At 35.6% G+C, this 20,290-nt stretch overlaps 1 protein-coding gene across 2 annotated transcripts in view; it reads left to right on the top strand.

The window, feature by feature from the left end:
• Positions 1–20,290, top strand: part of AFG1L (AFG1 like ATPase) — a 217,422-nt gene that overhangs the window by 107,063 nt on the left and 90,069 nt on the right. The window lies entirely within an intron of this gene.

Below are 20,290 nucleotides of genomic sequence, written 5' to 3' on the forward strand. Positions count from 1 at the left end.
CAACTGAGCACTTTCACCAAACACTATTGTTTTGGGAGGAAAAAAGAGAGGAAGTATTAGAGGGGAGTTAACATGAAGTTTCAGAGTCAGTGACATTCTGAAGATACAGCTTTAAAAGTAGGCTTCATTACTCTGAAGTAATTACTACAATGAATACCCTTCTCTCATCAGGTCCTTTTCAGTATTGTAATGGTAGGAGAGAAGGCACACTTCTTAAGTTCCCAGGGATCTGGACCATCCTGGACTCCTCAAATTTGGAAAAGAAAGTTGAAAAAGGAGGCAGGAAAGTAAGTAAAAGAAAGGAATAAAGATCCCTGGAAACAAGAATAATAGAAAAAATAACTTATGTTAAATAAAAGAATAATAAATAAAAGAAATAAAAGGAAAAACTGACATTGAGTTCTTCAGTATAGGAGAATCAAAGGATAAAATGAAAATAGAAATGGTTACTAAAACATCACTAGACATGATGTAAAAATGCAAAAAGATAAAATAAGTTGGATCATAAATGAGCCAAGGCAATTAAAGTCAGTTTCTTATTTTTAAAATAGGGAGATGGGGTGGAAGAAATGAGGTAAAATAATGAATGAAAATTCAAAGGAACATAGAAGAGCAAAAGACAGTAGAAATTGAAAATATTAAAATATATGTCATTGAAGCAAAGATTACTGAATTGACATCATATTTGAAAAACAAACTCAGAATGTAACAACTTTAGAAGTAGCAAAACTAATGAATATGCAGAATAAAGCAATAGGCCTGTCAGACAAAAAAATTTGAACTTTAGGTTAATTAGGATTAAAGAGGGTAATAACAAAAAATAGATTCAGTGTTTGAGCAGTTAATTGGAGATAACTTCCTGGAATGGTGATTCTGACAATGGATAGGATGTATAAGATTTCAGAATAGAGAAATTCAAAATACAGGTTTCTGAAATCATTTAATTTCAACATTTCAAAGATAAGGAATCTTTTAAGTACTTTGAAAGAAAAAAGAGATTACACACCAATTTCAATGTCATCAAACTTGTCAGCAGCTCTAGAAAGATGACAAAGCTGGACAAAACATTTACAAATCTATATCCTGCGATTTGAGGATATAATTTAAAAACAACGCAATATAAAAATGTCAGATTTATCATTAAAATTCACAATTTAAAATACTTCTGTAAGGAATAGTAGGAATTCCAGATGAACTGAATAAATCCTTAACAAAAATTAAATTTATAAAGCCTATTGTTAACTATATTTATGACAACAAAATAAGCCATGTAAACTTTTGTAAAAGAAATAAGAATAATCAAATCAAGAAGAGATTAAAAATGCAAACTACAATTTGTTCAATGACCAATTTTCTCTCTGCTTTTATTTCACTAAATGCTTTGAACTGATTATGTCCTCTGGCTGACTAGTCAAGATGTAGTAGTGTAGACATATGAGCTATCAGTTTTTAAAGGGTGGACATTCAAGACACCTTCAAGGGTCCCGAACCTACAAGTATAAATTGAGGATGAGAGGAGGGTATACCCTAGAGAGTGTGTACTATGATTCTTTTTCAATCATATATTTTCTCAGTGATATCCCTTATTTGGCCTCCTTCATATAGGTCAATATCAGAAATATGCCACAACCTACTGTACCCACCATGCATTTCTCCATTGCTCGTTGAGTGGCCCAGACTTAACATATTACATTTATGGTTTTCTAATATCAAACTGTATTTGAATAATAGATATAAACCTTGCTTGTTCCCTTAAATCTCCCCTCTTATTGTCTTCTAAACCCTCTACAGTCAGGCTTTTTAATCTGATTATTCAACTGAAACTGCTCTCCCCAAAGATACCATTGCGTTCTTAATTGCCAAATCTAAGGACCTTTTTTCACTCCCAGCCCTCCTTGACCTCTCTGCAGAATTTAATACTCTTGCTAACCTTCTCTTGGATATTTTTTCCTCTCTAGATTTTCATATCTATGCTCATTCCTGATTATCCTTTTTTTTATGTCCTTCCCCCTTCCCCCTCCCCCCCCTTCTCAGTATCCTTTGCTGGCTCTTCATCCATATTTCCTCTAACTTTGCATGTCTCCCAAAGCTCTATCCTGGATACCCTTTTCTTTTTGCTCTTTATTGTATCATTTAGTGATATCAGTTTCCCTTCACTTATCATTAACTCTGCCAATGATTTTCAGATCTATATATTCAACCTTCTTGACCTTCAGTCCTGAGTCACTGACTGTGTCTTATGCACCTTGAAGTGGATGTTCTGTAGGCATCTCAAATGCAGCATGTTCACAAGAGAGCTCATCTTTCTGCACACTCACCCTCCTTCCACACTTCCCTGTTACTATGAAGAATGCCACTGTCCTCCCAGGCCTCCTGGCCTGCAACTGTAGTGCCATCCTTTACTTTTCACTTACATTAATTGCACATATCCAGTCCATGATTAGATCTTATCATTTCTACCTTCATAGCATCTCTCTGCTCATATAGCCACTACTCTAGTTTGGGCTCACATCACCTCTCACTTTGACAACCTCAGGAGCCTCCTTGCCTCAGTCTCTTCCCACTCCAAATAATTCTCCACTCAGCTGCTAAGATTTTTTTTCTAACATGTAGGTCTGAGTAGGAGCCCCTCAAGCTCACCAACTTACTCAGTTAACCCTACTATCTCCCCATTTTCTCCAGAGTTAAATGTAAAATCTTCTGTTTGTTATTTATTTGGAATTTGGCTATTCTGACCTGCTTGCTGTTTGCCTATCTGTGATATTCTCCATCTCCCATCGCTATCTCTACACCAGTTATCCCCTGTAGAATGCTCTAGCCTCTTTTTCTCACAATTTCCTTGGCTTTCTTCATGACTCAGCTCAAATCCCATGTTTTGCAAGAGGCCTTTTTCAATGTCCTCAGCTGCTAATGTCTTCCCCTCTCGTATTTCCATTATTATATCTCAGGTGCATCTAATTATTTTCAGGTTAACTCCCTCATTAAAGTGTGTGTTTTTGACTTTGAATCCCTAACACTTGGTCACTGTGCCTGGAACGTGATCAGCAACTAATAAATGTTTGTTGATCAACTTGATGAATAGGTAAATAGATGAATAGGCAAGGGCAGCCTAGAGAGTGATCTAATTGTTGGGCATGGTCATGTGTCCTGTTCTATATTTCTCATGAGATTTTAACAAAGGCATCATGGCAAGAGAAGCTACCTAGCTGATGGGGTTTTGGGTGAATGGGACCTGGCTAATACTAGGCTTAAAAACTTGAATGCATTTGTGTCGCCTCGAGTGAGATAGAATTAACATACCTCACCAAGCTTAACTCACAGAGTGACAGTTCTCAGAACTGGAAGGGAAATCAGAGGCCTTTTAATTAAATAAGAATCCATCCGATAACATCTCTAATTAGTGATGATCCAGACTTAACTTTAAGACCTTGACTGATGAAAAATAATTACCTCATGAAACCACACATTCTTTCTGTGGATAGCTCTGATTATATAAGTTTTGTTTTTTTAAAATAGCATTTGCCTTTCTGTAATTTCTTACTATTACTATTAAATGCTATTTTACATTATTACCTAATTGTTTCTTGGACATAGATCGTATGTTTCCAACCATATCACAGAACGTTTGAGAAAGGCATCTAGCTTTTGTCCACATTAATATTTTAATAAATGATTAAACTAGCAGTCATAGAATTTGAGAGTTGGAAGGACCTTAAAGGACGTCTTGTCCAACTTCCCACTTCATTCAACAATCTCTTCTGTAACATCTTTGACAGTTGATCATCTAGCCTCAGCTTAAAAATTTCCATTGAAGAGAAACTCACTAACTAAAGAATCATTCCATTCATTTTATTTATTTATTTTTTTAAACCCTTACCTTCTGTGTATTGGCCCATAGGTGGAAGAGTGATAAGGGTGGGCAATGGGGGTCAAGTGACTTGCCCAGGGTCACACAGCTGGGAAGTGTCTGAGGCCAGATTTGAACCTAGGAGCTCCCATCTCTAGGCCTGACTCTCAAAACACTGAGCTACCCAGCTGCCCCCCCATTCATTTTATTTTGAGGCAATTTAAAGTAACAACAACTTGCTTTTATGTACTTATAATTACAAAGTACTTTACATATTTCATTTGATTTCCAACTCTACTACCAAAAAAACCAACCACCAACCAATAGATCTTTAAAAGGTTGGTAGTATAATAAGCATTATGATTGCCACATTATAGATGAGAAAACTAAGTTTCATAGAAATTTAATGATTTTCCCTATTTCATAAAACCAATAAGGGGCAGTGCTAGGAATTAGGCTTAGGTCTTGTGATGCCAAATCCAATTGTTTTTCCCCTATGTCTTATCATTATGCCTTTGTTAGAAAGTTCTTCCAGTAAAAAGAGCAATGATTCTGGAATTGGAGGACCTGGATCCGTATCCCGCCACTGATGCATACTACCCGTGTACTCTTAAACAAATCACTTACCCTTCATGGAACTCAGTTTCCTCTTCTGTAAAATGAGGGGGGATAATTTTCCTCTGATGTCCCTTTCAGCTCTAGGTCTTTGATTCTATGGTCTTCATATTGATCTGAACTGTATCTCTTTTAATGTCCCTTGTTCTGACATTCAAATAACACTATCCAAAAGGAAAATATTGATAGAATTGGATTCTCTTGATATTCATAAGAATACCGAGGTGTGAGTATTGAGGCAACCACGGATGCACTGATTAATAAGGAAGTGGAAAACTGAATCAAAGAGTCTAAGCATGTACTTTGGGAGATTGGCCAAGAGGGTAGTGCCAACATGGCTTGAAGCTCTGGGCCAAACTGAAGCTCTGCCAAGCAGTGATAATGTCCAACTGTGTCTTTGTCGGCTGTGAGACTTGTATCAACTATGGATGATGCATCTTGCTTCTTGAGCAATTTCATCACAAACAAGGAGGTCCTTGGACACAGCCAATTTATTGGTATTGAAGGGAAACTAGCTAGTGATAATGCTTACAAAAAAGAATGAATATAACAGATGACTCAAGCAGCTGCTATGTGGTTTGCTGAGGAAGGGTGACCACAAGCAGTGGACAGAAGAAATATAGTGTGTCCCAAAAGTCTTAGTTCAGTTTTAAGCTTTAATGGCTTAAACCCAAACTAAGATTTTGGGACACCTTGTACTTCCAGGTTGCTTGCTAAATTAAGGACGACTTCTAAAGTCATTTTGTTTACAGCATTCAGAAACAATCTCTCCCTTTAAATATTCTACAGATCTTAAATGTATTTGTAAAATAGCTGCAATGATGACAAATCAAAGGAATCATTACAAAAATACAGTAGAGATTCTACTCACTACTTTTTAGCCTCAGTAGTGCACACAGATAGCAATCACTAATTTTGTTATGCCATAGAATAATATTTTCATATAAAAGACAAAAGTTTGCAGGTGCATTCGGTTTCATTTATCCTCTCTATATAGTCACCTGCAAACTCTATTCCCTTTGTTCTTTATTTATTCCAGAGCTCAGATTTACTACCTTGTTTCTGTGCTATTAAGAAATCTTTTTTTAAACTCATATGACTTTGTATCTGAATTACTATAATGTTCTTCTTCCTGATCTCCCAGTTTCTCTATACTTTAAACCAGGGTCTCTTAACCTGGGGTCCATGTACTTGCTTTTTGTTGGGTCTGTAAATATTTTGATAACTGTATTTCAATGTAATAGGTTTTCTTTGTAATCTAATGTATTTTGTTTAATTAATTTAAAAACATTATTTTGAGAAGGCATCTATAGGCTTTACCAGACTGTTTATTATAGTTTGTGATACAACAAAAAGTTAAGTAACTTTACTCTGTAAACAGTTCTACACATAGATCGTCTTCTGTTTCTACCATTTTAGCCTGATTGTTCCATTATGTTCCTCTTCTGGCTTCTCATCATCCTAGTAAGAGTAATGATCAAATTTAAACTTCAAACTATTGTCTACAAAGCTATCCAACATTTCTATCAATCTTCTCTATTTTTATTTCTATGCTTCTATCAAGCATATCTATAGTCAAATTTAATAATACTTTATGTTTACATAGTATCTTATATTTTTCAAAATGCTCTTATATACATTTGATTCTCACAGTAACTCTTTAATAGTAGATTTTGTTCTCCTTTTTATAGACGAGGAAACCAAGGAACAGATCATTAAGTGATTTGAATGTGATCATGTAGCTATAAGTCGTAGTGTCAGTACCAGAACCTAGTTCTTCTCAATCCTAGTTTAGCTTTCTTTCTACTATGCTATGTAGTAGAGTTCTTGCTACCTCCCACTCAGAACTCCTACTCCAAATCAATGCCCAATCAATCTAGAATCTTTTCAGTGTATTGAATTTTTCTCCAATAGTCCAGGTTGCAAATTCACTTACACTTTATTAGCATAGTGCCTGGCCACATATTTGACACTATGGAAGTGGTTATTCCCTTTCTTCTTTCCTTAATCCTTTGTTTCTCATCCAGGAATTCCTATTAATCTTATACCATGAATTTCCCAAATACTTTGGGAAGCAAAGCAAAAGCTTTGCATTTTATGAATATAAAATGATACTGGACCTGCCATCTGCACTGCATGATTATTTATTTTCTAATCATACTTTTTTTTGTCATTCAGGTATCCTTTATTCTACTTTTTCTTGCATCATCACTGTTAACATACATTATATTTTCTTTGGATTTTGATTCTTTGTTTCTTTTTTTGATTCCATGATTCTCAACTATACAACATTAGGGAGCTTGTTAGTGTTTAAAAGATGAATTTTTGTGTTTGGAAGCAACTTAGGATTGTCAAAAGTACTATGCACCTTCCAGAATCCATTCTAGCCTGTCTCTTTGCCTAATGCAGTTCTAGCCTCAGCTCATTATCTACCTGTAGTGCTTGTATAAGACACATAATGAACTTCCTGTCCAATTGCATATCATAGTTTGAACATTAAAGTATTTTCATCCACTTGTTTTTCCCCATATAGATTGTTAGGCCAGTCTCTTTTGAGTGGTCATTGATCTTATCACACAATATTCAGGGATTCTGCTGATAGAGTCAGCACAGTGCCATTTGCAAAAAGGAGAATCTGAAGGGATCTTAACTGCCTGCAGGAATCCTTCCAGCACTGCTCAAGGTATCTTCCATCAAACAGGCAAATGTCTTTGGTGAATTTTCCTCTCTTTGTCTTTTTCTTTGTTTAATATTAATAACCAAAGGATTATTAAACAAGGTGATCTTGAGACCTATATTACCATAACATATTTATGGGAGAGGGGGCAGTGTATCAAGAACCAGGCCTAGAGATGGGAGGTTCTGGGTTCAAATATGTATTCATATACTGCTTAGCTGTGTGACCTTGGGAAAATCGCTTAACTCCCATTGCCTAGCTCCTACCACTCTTCTGCCTTGGAACCAATACACAGTATTGATTCTATGATGAAAGGTAAAGGTTAAAAAAAATATGTGTATATGAGAGTTCTTATTGTCAGAACAATGGAGACTGTATTTTTCCTCTACTAAATCAAAAATTTAAAAAAAAATAATTAGGGGACAGGGTATAATCAACAAAAAATAAGCACACCAGGATTATATTCTCACACCTTTCAATAAATTTTGAAATTCTTGTTAAAAATAATTTTCAAAAACCTGCCTTATCCCTTTTACCTTCTGTCTAAGAAATGATACTAAGTACTAATTCTAAAGCACAAGAGTGGTAAGGAGTAGGAAATTGGGGTTATATGACTTAGCTAAGGTTACACAGCTGGGAAATGTCTGAGACTCTTTTCAGATTTTTGTCAAGGTAATCCCCTTAATACATCAGAGAATATGAGTTAGAAAAAAATTGGAGCTTTTCTAGTTCAATTTCTTTGCAAACAAGAATCTCTATTGCAAAATATCTATAATTGGTCATTCAGGCTTCAAAGTCCTTTAGAGAAGCAGACTATCCCTGTTACTATCCCAGACATCTTATTCCATTTTAAGATGATTCTAATTCTAGAGAGTTCTCATTTTCCTCAAGCTTAAAATTTTCTCTTTGCAATTTCACCCACTGTTACTAGTTTTGCACTCTGAGCACATGTAGCATAAATTCAATTCCACTTTCATATGCCAACTTTTCATATATTCAAAAGTGACTTTTGTGTCCTTTCTAAATAAACACCTTTTGATTGTTTCTCAAATAACAAGAATTTGAGACCCTTTACCATCTTTGTTGTCATCCTAAGGAAAAACTCTGAACACTAATGAGTATAAGATCTGACCAGTGCAAAGAATAGTGTCCTGTACTTTGTACAAAGTATCATGTCCTGTGGTCTGGACACAATGATTAACAGAACATAATGTTTCATTTGATTCCTTGGATGAAATATAATACTCTTGATTCATATTGTGTTTGCAGTTCAAACTGCCACATTTTAAGTTGATTTTTTTAACCCTTACCTTCTGTCTTGGAGCCAATAGGCAGAAGAGCGGTAAGGGTAGGCAATGGGAGTTAAGTGAGTTGCCCAGGGTCACACAGCTGGGAAGTGTCTGAGGTCAGATTCGAACCTAGGACCTCCTGTCTCTAGGCCTGGCTCTCAATCCACTGAGCTACCCAGCTGCTCCCTTGATTTTTTTTTTAAAACTAAAGCAAGGGACAGCTAGGTGGCTCAGTAGATAGAGAGCCAGGGTTGGTGATGGGAGATCCTAAGTTCAAGTCTAGCCTTAAACACATCTTAGCTATGTGATCCTGGGCTAGTCACTTAACCCCAGTTGCCTAGCCTTTACTGCCTTAGAACAGAAATTTAGTATCAATTCCAAGTCAGAAGGTGAAAGTTAAAAAAAAAAACCCCAACCAAACTAAATTAAACTAAAGCAAAGGGCTTTATATGTATCCCTGTTAAATTTCAGCTTATAAAATTCAACTCAATATTTTAACCTATGTTAAAAGGAATTTTCGTAATTTCACTCTGTCTCATTATGAGCAGAAGTTTTAGGTCAGAGGAAGGTTTTTAATTTGTATACTATCTCTTTAAGGGCAGTAGTAGACAGAATTGAATTCCATCTCTTTAAGAGAAAACCATAAAACAGGGAAAACGTCAGTTAAGGGGACTCCGTTTTGCTCTGGCTTCAGTCTGAGAGGAGTTTGAATGTTCTGGGTGAGTTTTCTCTTGTCAAGAGAAACTAGCAGATTAGGTTTGGGGAGCTGGATTTGTGATACTAGATTGAGAAGAAGACTTGTTACTAAGGGGGCTGCTGTTTTTTCTCAGAACTCTGAGGGAGCTGCTGCACTGTCTGTGTCAACTCTGACAGGCAGTTTCTCCTCTTTCAGTTAATAGTTTGTTTCTGATAAAGGTTCATCAACTATTTAGGTTAATTACATAGAAAATATTAAATTAAGATAGTGAGAATTAGTTTAAGGAGGTCTGCTTTGGCAGACAAGAAGAAGCTGTGAAAGCATTAGATTTGGAGGGTTTTTATTTAGATATTTTAGTATAGAATTGGAATTTTAAATGTAATATAAGAGTTTGATACACTTCCTATTTTCCTAACTCCTGTTTCCTATCCCTACTCTCTTGATAATAAATAGTTGTTGGTGATGTACCAAACTGCTTCAGGCCTTCTATCCACTGCCTGCACATTAGTTTTACCCATAGCAGCTTTAGTTTGACCATAACACTTATCAAGATGTTTCTTCATCTTTACTCATCTAGTATGTATTCTTTCCAACTGTGCAGATTTGATATCCATGCTATTTATGCCATTATCTAAGGCATTGTTAAAAATGTTGAACAGCAAAGAATCAAAGATGGATCTTTGGACCACTCTATTAGAGACATCCTTCTAAAAATGGCCATTAGAATTGTTATAATTATTCATAATGAATTCCTTTTTTCTTGTAAAAGTTTTTTTTAATTGTGTCACAAAATGAAATATAGTTTTTTTGCATCTGTTTATGATATGATGTTCAAGATAATGGTAGTGGGAAAAATCAATTCTTTTGAATTATTTCATTAACTAAAATCCTAAATGGAAAATAATTTGGTAACTAAGTGTAACATAAATGGGAGACATCTAATATAAGAATACTAAGTAAACTCCAAATAATTCTTTGATTTTAATTGACCAGCAAAATAAGTCAAAGTGAATTTTAGCTCCAAAATCTCTCAGAGTAAACTCTAACTAAAACTTTATCATGGTATATGTCTGTCTGTCTTTTTATCTATATGTGTGTTTTGGTTTTGGTTTGAGTATTTGTCCTTTTTTTGTGTTTTAAAATGTATCATAAAGTCTAGAAGTACAGGGACTACTCACAGAACTGGTCCTACTTTTATCAGCAAGAAGCTTTGACCTGCTCCTTTTTTGAACCTAAGTCATTTCACAGCTGCTTAGGCAACATGGTGACCCCCTCATTCCTGGGACCTCAACATCTTAATGCAGAGCTTAACCTATTGCAGCTCTCCCAATCTAAAGAAATTCACCAGCCTTGGTCTCTCAAGCAACTAGGATTATAAGTGTATGCTACCACACCTAGCTTCATAGGATAAGTTTAATGCAGAGTATATTTGATTTAAAGCAAATGATAAATACATTTTTAAAAAATTAAATTAAAATGCTACAGTTGTTTGAATGGTATTAAAATACATTTGAAGACTTCACAGTAGCATATCAACTACTTCAATAATGCTAATGTATGCCACTCCAAAAAAAAGGATTCATTGTTTTTATCAGGTCTCAGGCTTCATCCTCTTTGACTTCTGAAACATTTGATGCTATTGACCATGTTCTCTTTTTGGAATACCCTCTCCTCTTTGGATTTTCATGATACTATTTTTTCTTCTTACTTATCTGACTACCTCTTCAGTTTCCTTTGCTGCAATGTCATCCCTATGCTGCCTTCTAACTGAATATACCCTAAGGATTTGCCATGGACTCTCTTCTTTCCTATTCTTATTCTCATACTTCAAGAGAAGTCTCTATGCTCTTTACATTCCCTTAGTGATCTCATCATCTCACTGGAGTTGGTTATCACAATGTAGATAATTCACAGATCTATATATCTAACTCTTCTTTTTCTTCTCCATTTTCTGTAACCAGCTGTCTACTAGACAGTTCCATCAGGTAAGCATCTCACTTTTATGTGCCAAGACTTTGTTAATCTTTTCCCAAAAATCTACTCCTCTTCCTAATTTATTTATTTCTGTCAAGAGTACTACGATTCTTCCATTCAAATCATATTTACAACCTTGAAGTCTGTTCCCTCTCTCTCATCCCCAATATTCTGTTGGTTACCAAATCTTATTCTTCCCATAGGATCACGAATGTAGTGCTAGAAGTCACCTTGGAGACCATCTAAATCAAATCTTTTATTTAATAGATGCAGAAAGTGAGATTCAGAGAAGTTCATTGACTTGCCCATGATCACATAGAGAGTAAGCATTGCATCTCTTCCCATGTCCTCACTTACATGGCTGCCATCCCAGATCATACTTCTAATCTGGACTATTATAATAGTTTTTTTCCCAACTTCAGTTCTTCTATATATACTTTGCATACCTTCTCAAATATTTCCAAAGCTCACTTCTGACCATATTACTCCTCTTAGCACTGACAGTAATTTGAGGCACAAAGTGTGAAGTGACTGGAGTAGATGATTAAAGTCACTTCTACATCTATGATTGACTGACAAAATTATAAATAGGATCCAAATTAATACATTTTTCCAATTGATATTTACTGCTGTTAAGGAGAAACCAGGGAAAGATGCCTTAAATAGTAAACAGGTGGGTGTGTGGGAGACAGGAATGACAGGAAGGGGCCCAACAAGTAGGGAGACTAAAGTTTAACAGCAAAGGGGTGTCTGTTACTGAATTGGCTGTTAGGTCCAACTGCCACTCTGAAGCACCAAGACTAGGCCTATGGTAATCAGCAAAGTAAAGGCAGGAGTTTATAAGTTAAGGCAACACATTTAATCAAGGACAAACTAAGATTAAGGATGGGAATAGGGTTTACTACACTTAAAAGCTAAGGGCAAACCACAGGGGCAGGGGAAGGACTTGACTACGCTAAACTAAGGTCTAAGCATAGCAGGACCCAGGGAAAAGCGGGCCAGGAGTGAGTATCCTCACAGCAGTAGTGTTCAGCCTCACTCCAATGATGTTTCTGCTCCTCCCAGATCACCAGCTGCACTCTTCCAGGTGGGTAGATTCTGGGAGCTGTCCCAGCCCAAAGTTGACCTGCAACTCAGGTTGGGATTTAGCAGTCTCTACCAAAATCTCCCACAAGTAGGTGATGGTCTTTCCACAGGATCACTGGTAAATCTGGTGTCTCTTAGTTGTCAGTTGCTGCTTGCCCCAACCACCATGGAGTCTCTCTCAGTGAGCAAGAAACACACTTCCTGCTTCTTCATTCCATCTTGGAATCCTCCAGCCCTTCCTGCTAGGTCCAACACTAATATTAAATTAATAGCTAAATAATCCTCACAACACTGCTATGTCTTTAGCTTTGACATATACATAATCTTAAATTTGAAATTCTGATAAAGAGAATTTAAAATGGCTTTTTGGTGGTTCCAATCTAAGTTCTAACTTCCAAGAAGCAACATTTCTGCTGCTGCATTTCCATTACTTCTTTTCCATAATCCCTAAACCCTGCTACTGTTTCTTCCATTGACTGCTAAATTAGTGCTTTTTAGGGTCTGTAGGGATCAATGAAAAGATGATCAATCTCTTACACTTTTCACTTTCTACTATCAGTCAGAAAAAAATTTTCTAAATGAGTGTTTTTTTGTGGTAAATCAGTGGTCAGTCAGGCAGTCAACAAGCTTCCCAGGCACTGTGCTAAGCACTAGGGTTACAAAGAACAGCAAAAGACTGTGCCTGCTCTCAAGGAGCTCATGATATAATAAGGGAAGACAACATGAAAACAACTGTGTGCATAAATTGGAGATAATCAACAGAAGGAAGGTACCTCTACTTAAAGGAATTTGGGAAAGGCTTCTTGTAGAAGATGGGATTTTGTCTGGGACTTGGCCATGCACAAAACTTATATACCTTAATGAAATTTAGCAAAAGATATTTTAAATTGCTTATTGATGTGTTGTGTCTGGAAATCAAGGACACTAGATATCTTCAGGTTTGTGTTTTGAGTTGAGCTTTTGCTAACTTACATAAGTGGTCCCTTGCAGTTCAGATCAACTTTTAGGGGTAATGGTACCAGAGACAGCTTTGTAGCTTTCCTTTTTTATAAAGAGGAGATAGCATCTTTGAAATGTGTTTGCAATTATTCACCATTTTCCCTCATTTCTTAGTTGTCCTTTTGCGGTGATTTGTGGGGAAGCAAGATATTATTTGTTACCTCTGTTCTTAGAGGTATACTTCGGTATTTTTGAGCAGTATAATTGACTAGGAAATGAAGGAGGGGAAAAATAAGGGTACAAAGAGTACTCATTCTATGGCTAACTGCAAAAATATTGGTCCTCTTCTCTTGACATTGGTTAGACTTTGCAAAATCTTATTTGTAAAAATCCCAAAGCTCAGGAACTCACTCACCCTTAGAGTCTTTGAGACTTAGTAGTTTTACCTTTCCCCCCTCAAAAAAAACCCAAAGCTACTGTTATATTTATATAGACCAAATTTGACTTAACTCTTAACTTTACTAAATCAGCCTCTACAAGTTATAGACAGAGTAACTAGGTTTACATTTTTGTTCACCATTTCACATGACAAAATACTGTCTAAAATAATTTCTTACTTTACAATTAAACCCAGAGATAAAATAAAATGGCACAATTCTTTAAAGTGCCAAACTATTAATTAGGCAAGCTATCAAATATCCTTGGAATGAGGTGAGAGGTGTTTTATCCTTTTTATAGATGCATAAATAGTGCATTATGAGATGAATTGATTTTTCCAAGGTCACATAGCCAATTAGTGGGAGAATAAGAACTATAAACAAGGAGGTATTCTAGAGACTTAGATTATTCCCTCCCTGTAATGATCAATTGCAGTATTATGCCTTTAGATATAAAATATGTGACAAAGCAGAGGCAATACTAGTTTTTGAATCAGTTGCCCTGGTTTCAAATCTTGACGCTACTGCTAATAACCTATGTAACCCTGACCAATTCATTTACCCCCTCTCATTTAGGTATTCCATTCATAAAATGAAAGGATTGACTTACGTGATCTCTTAGAGTTTTAGATCCTATGAAATAATTGTAAGGCATCTCCTGAATTTCTGAAATATTTGTGTTGTACTCCAGGATTTAAGTTCATGCTTCTGATGACTTCTTAAGACTTTTTTTTTTAATCTGAAGATTGAATATTCACATATATCACCATTCTCTAGTGTGGTTGATGTTTTAACAAAAGAATAAAAAGTTAAAGAGAAGTTTTCAATGTGCCTCAACAACCACCCAAACTACATCTTACATAAAAACCACATCTTAGAGAAACTTTGTCACTGTCTTTTCTTAGAAACATTTGTGAAACCCACTTACTTAGATAATGATCACATTAACATGCTTGGTATTCCTTGAATTATCTTGAGTAGTAGAAAAAGAGATAAAGAAAATGTTCCATAGGGAAAAAAAGAAAGGGGGGGGGAAGCCATTTTAAATTTCTACTAAATCTTTCCCATAAACAGATTCAATTTATTGGAATATTATGACTTAGACTAAAATTGAGTACATAATTGAGTGTGTAATTATTTTGGCAAAGATTTTGGGATAACTAATAGGCTTTGAATGATGGAGGAGACTTGAGGATCAAAATGGAAGGAGATACTGGGGGGTACTCATGATGGAGGGGAGGTAGTCTTCTAGTGCCTTAGCATGTAATGTAAATTCTAGAGGAAGACAGAGTCTAAGTAGAACAAGTTAACCAAATTAACAGATTTTAACCTGGGCAACTGGGAGATAAGGAAGATGACAGGTCAGAAAAAGTAGTCCAACAACAGTTAGATAGTAATCTAACAACAGGATGATCTTTTATTAAATGACTCAACACAAAGGGAAAGAGGACATATATGCTTTATAAGGCAATGTAAAATCATTATGTAAAGTATATAAGAGCAATCATATTCAGCTTTTTAAAAATTAAAAAAAGTATTTCTTCCTCTACCACCATCACTCAATAACTTCTCCTCTTTTGAGACTTACTCAGATCATATCAACCACCCAGTCAAAATTCTTTCTCCCCCAACTCCTGCTCTCATATTAGAGAACTTCAGTATATATGTTGATACTCCCTCAAACAACCTAACATCACAGTTCTTCAGCTTTTTCAGTTCACATGACTTACCCCTTCACTTTTCCTCAAAAACACACACACAGGGGCAGCTGGGTAGCTCAGTGGATTGAGAGTCAGGCCTAGAGATGGGAGGTCCTAGGTTCAAATCCGGCCTCAGACACTTCCCAGCTGTGTGACCCTGGGCAAGTCACTTGACCCCCACTGCCCACCCTTACCACTCTTCCACCTAGGAGCCAATACACAGAAGTTAAGGGTTTAAAAACACACACATACACACACACACACACACACACACACACACACACACACACACAAAGATGATCATAACCTGGATGGAAACATCAACAACAAATGCATGATTTCCATGTCCTTGAACTCTGAAATTCTTTTATCTGATCATTCTCTGTTGTCATTTTACTTCTCTTTCTGCTTTTAAACCCCAATTCCTGTTCTTTGTTCATACTGTGATCTTCGTTTCCTTGACCCATCAGTTTTTTTCACAGACTATTACTCCTACAATCATTACATTCTTCTCCCTTCCCCATCATGACTTCTTGGTGAACAAATTCAACTCAGCACTTTTCTTTTCTGTTGAATCTCTTGTACCTTTGTTTTATTACTGATCTTGCCTTGCTAAGAAGACTCAACTTAAATCACTTCTACCATCCATTGACTTTACTCTTATATTACTGAAGAATCTGGAGAAAATCACAAAACTGTGCTGGCTGGAGTCACTAAAATTTTATTACATAATCTCAACAGGACTCTTGCTGTGTTCTTTTACACTTTCATAATTAACTAGCTTTCCTACTCCTCAAACCTTTTAATTCCTCCTCAAATCAACCATGACTTCTTCCCCTCCCCTTTCAGCTAAGAACTTTGCTTTATATTTTACTGAAAAAAGTGTGTCCATGCATAGAGCTCCGTCTTCTCCTTCCCTCCTCCCTTCTCTCATCCCCATTCTCTCTTTTATCTTCAATTCTTCTCTGTCTATTTGCTGCCTCCCTACTGCCAATTATGTTTTCTCCCATCCTCAGAAAACCCTCAAATTGATCCATCCATCCACACTACTGGTGGCCCCATCTCTCCTTTCTGCTGGGTTTAAACTCCTTGAAAAAAGGCCATCTACTGTAAAAGACTTTCTGCCTTTTGATCCAGCCATAGCACTACTTGGTTTATACCCCAAAAAGATAATAAGGGAAAAGATGTGTACAAAAATATTTATAGCCTCGCTCTTTGTGATGGCAAAAAATTGAAAAATGTGAGAATGTCCTTTGTTTGGGGAATGGCTGAACAAATTGTGGTATATGCTGGTGATGGAATACTATTGTGCTCAAAGGAATAAAGAACTGGAGGAATTCCATGTGAACTGGAATAACCTCCAGGAATTGATGCAGAGCGAAAGGAGCAGAACAGGAGAACCTTATACACAAAGACTGATATACTGTGGTACAATTGAACATAACTGACTTCTCTACTAGCAGCAATGCTAGCATCCAGAGCAAGGCTGAGGGACTAGTGAGAAAGAAAACTAGCTACATTCAGAGGAAGAACTGTGGGAGGAGAAACACAGAAGAAAAACAACTGCTTGAACACATGGGCTGATGGGGATATTATTGGGGATGTAGACACTTGATCAATGATACATGTAAAACCCAGTGGAATTGTGCATCGGCTAAGGGGGGTTTGGGAGGTCTGGGGAGAGGGAAAGAACATGAAACTTGTAACTATGGGAAAATATTCAAAATAAAAATATTTTTTAATTTTTATTTATTTATTACATGAAATATGTAACTAGGGGAAAATCCTCTCAATCCACTGAGCCACCCAGCTGCCCCTGTTTATTTTAATTTCAATTTTATTGAAATTAATTGGTCATCAATGTGGTATTCTCATACTTCCAAATGCTTCCCAGTTGTCTCCTGTCTCTAATTCCCTTCCTATAATCTCCTAGTTTCTGGTCTTATGTTCCTCTACTTATAGAACATAGTTCATCTTCTGTTATGATAGTCAATGAAAGGGAAGGAATATAAATCAATAGAGAATAAGATATGCATTAGTTCCTTACTTGCTGCTATCCATACATCAGCCATTCCCCAATCGAAGGGCATCCCCTCATTTTCCAATTTTTTGCCACCACAAAGAGCACGGCTATAAATATTTTTGTATAAGTCTTTTCCCTTATTATCTCTTTGGGGTATACACCAAGCAGTGGTATGGCTGGATCAAAGGGTAGACAGTCTTTTAAAGCCCTTTGGTCATAGTTCCAAATTGCCTGCCAGAATGGTTGGATCAACTCACAACTCCACCAGCAATGCATTAATGTCCCAATTTTGCTACAACCCCTCCAACATTCACCATTTTCCTTTGCTGTCATGTTATCTAATCTGCTAGGTGTGAGTTGTTTTGATTTGCATTTCTTTAATTATAAGAGATTTAGAACACTTTTTCATGTGTTTGTTGATAGTTTTGATTTCTTTATCTGAAAATTGCCTATTCATGTCCCTTGCCCACTTATCAATTGGGGAATGGCTTGGTTTTCCTACAGTTGATTTAGCTCCTTATATATTGGAGTAATTAGACCTTTTTCTGAGTTTTTTGTTATAAAGATTTTTTTTCCCAATTTGTTGCTTCCCTTCTAATTTTGGTAGCATTGGTTTTGTTTGTACAAAAACTTTTTAGTTTAATGCAATCAAAATTATTTATTTTACATTTTTGTAATTTTTTCTAACTCTAACTTGGTTTTAAAATATTTCCTTTCCCAGAGATCTGACAAGTATACTATTCTGTGCTCACCTAATTTACTTATAGTTTCCTTCTTTATATTCAATTCATTCCCCTATTCTGAATTTATCTTGGTATAGGGTGTGAGATGTTGATCTAGAGCCAATCTAGACCCTCTCCCATACTGTTTTCCAATTTTCCCAGCAGTGTCATTTTCTATAAGTTCCTTCACTCTCAACTCTCTCAACCTCCCCTGCCCCACACACCAACCCCACCTCCCAAAAAAACCCCAAAGAATAATGGACTTTCTTGGTTTTGACACTTGGTTTCAAAGGAAAAAGATCTATATATCCATGTGAGTTTCCAAGGCATTTATTATGTAGGTCCTTGTAATTACTTTTAAAAAATCTTCTTTACCCATATTTCATATGTAAATATTATTAAAGTTATTCATTGTGAAGGATTTAGAGGTCCTTACATTATTATCTACAAAATGAATGTCCTATAATTCCAACACTATCTGAGATGGCCAAGTGCTCATTTTGCTCTGTTTAGAGATCTTTAAAAAAATCTTAGGCAAGAATTCCACCAGGTTTTTTTAAAGCAGTATTTAGTAAATAATTGGAAAAGGTTGATACAAATGTGTTATAAAACCTTTATGCCTGCAGTACTTTTGGTTCAATTAAGAAAGTCTTAACAAGAAAGATTAAAATTTCTTAGTAGTCAAATAAAATTTTAGGAGAAAGATATATTGCAAAGATAATTAACATAATATTTGAATTGCAAAAAACCCTCTTCAATTTAATGAATACGGTCTTTTTTACTTAAGTGTCCTAGAATAACCAAGGGCTTTCCAGCTAAATGAATTCTGTTTATTTAGAAAAGACTTAGCAGAGCCTAAAAATGTCCTTTGCTAAAAGCTATTGAAAAAGTTTATTGAGCTTCTAGGAACTAGAAGTATTGTTGTTCTACCTTTAACTTTGCATTAGCACTTGAAATGCTCAAATCCAGAAAAGAACTAAGTTAGGACTGTTTTAACTCTGACTGACAATGCTCTGTTAAATAGGGCAGGTTGTTATTGCCAAATCTCAGCACATTTTATGTCAATAATGATTTTCTTTCTCAGAGTTGAAACCTAAAGGTAGTATATTTGTGTAAATTGTTAATTATATATCAGTTAAGCCCTCAACATAGTTGTTAAATGTTTTCTCATATAAATTTGGTGGGTTTTTAAAAATATTTTGTCATATCCTAGCAATCCCCACTATCCATTTGAGTAATTTACTTAGGATCAGTTTTAGACCAAGTGACCTCTTGCTACCCAACTTCTATAACTACCAGATAGGTAATGACTGTCACCGTGATTTGTCACTCCTTTACTACCTTTGGATCAAGTTCTTGTCAACATAAGAACTCTACAGGAATATAGAACAGAAAATGTCTAGTTTAGTTCTTGAAATCCCCATATCCTAAATGACATAACCTTACTTTTATGTCACTCCCCCAATAAAAATGTTAATGCATAGCCAAATTGAAGCCTCCAGTCCTTAATTAACCAGACAGCTCATGCAAATACTTTCTTCACTATAATGATGTTATGATGAATGTTTTTCTAAAGAGAATAAATTTGTTTCTTAATGGCCATATTTTATTTCCATAAGTAAATGTGGCATCTCCAATCTGCCTTCATGTTTCCATTTTTTTTCTCCTCTAAACAGAGGGGCTAAAATAGGTATAAAAGATTATATTATGTTATACTTTTTTCTTAATTGGGACACATGATGAAATTTGCTTTCTCTGTATTCATTTAAAACTTTTTTATTGTTCTGATTCCTGGAAATACTCTTGAGTTCCAGGCTTTTTTTTTTTTTTGTCTTACTTTCTTTCCTTGATCTAATATATAGTTGTCTGTTTTAAAGAGGAAAGCTTCTTTCTCTGAGAAAACTGTACCAACTTTGATACCCCCTCTGTGATTTGTCCTCTGTGCCTTGTGAAAGTAACCTTGTTTTTTGTCTTCTTAAGCCGTGTGAAGATATGTTTTATGACGTAGAAATGAGTTAGCTTTTCCACTGAATCCTATATAGAATCCTTCTTTAGTAAGAAAGGATTTTCTGACTTTGAAAAGCTGATTCGTTAATGGCAAACATCATATAAATCTGATAAAAAGATCATATTACTAATTCTTCTTGCAGTTGATGTTTTTTCCCTAAAAGATAATCCTTATTCAGCTTTTAATGAAGATTACTTGAATGAAGACAAGAATATGCACCTTTTTCCTTGTAAAGAAAATATATAGAATACTTACTATTTATAAAACACTTAGAAA

This window comes from Gracilinanus agilis, chromosome 4 (assembly GCF_016433145.1).
Source record: "Gracilinanus agilis isolate LMUSP501 chromosome 4, AgileGrace, whole genome shotgun sequence".
Classification (NCBI taxonomy): domain Eukaryota; kingdom Metazoa; phylum Chordata; class Mammalia; order Didelphimorphia; family Didelphidae; genus Gracilinanus; species Gracilinanus agilis.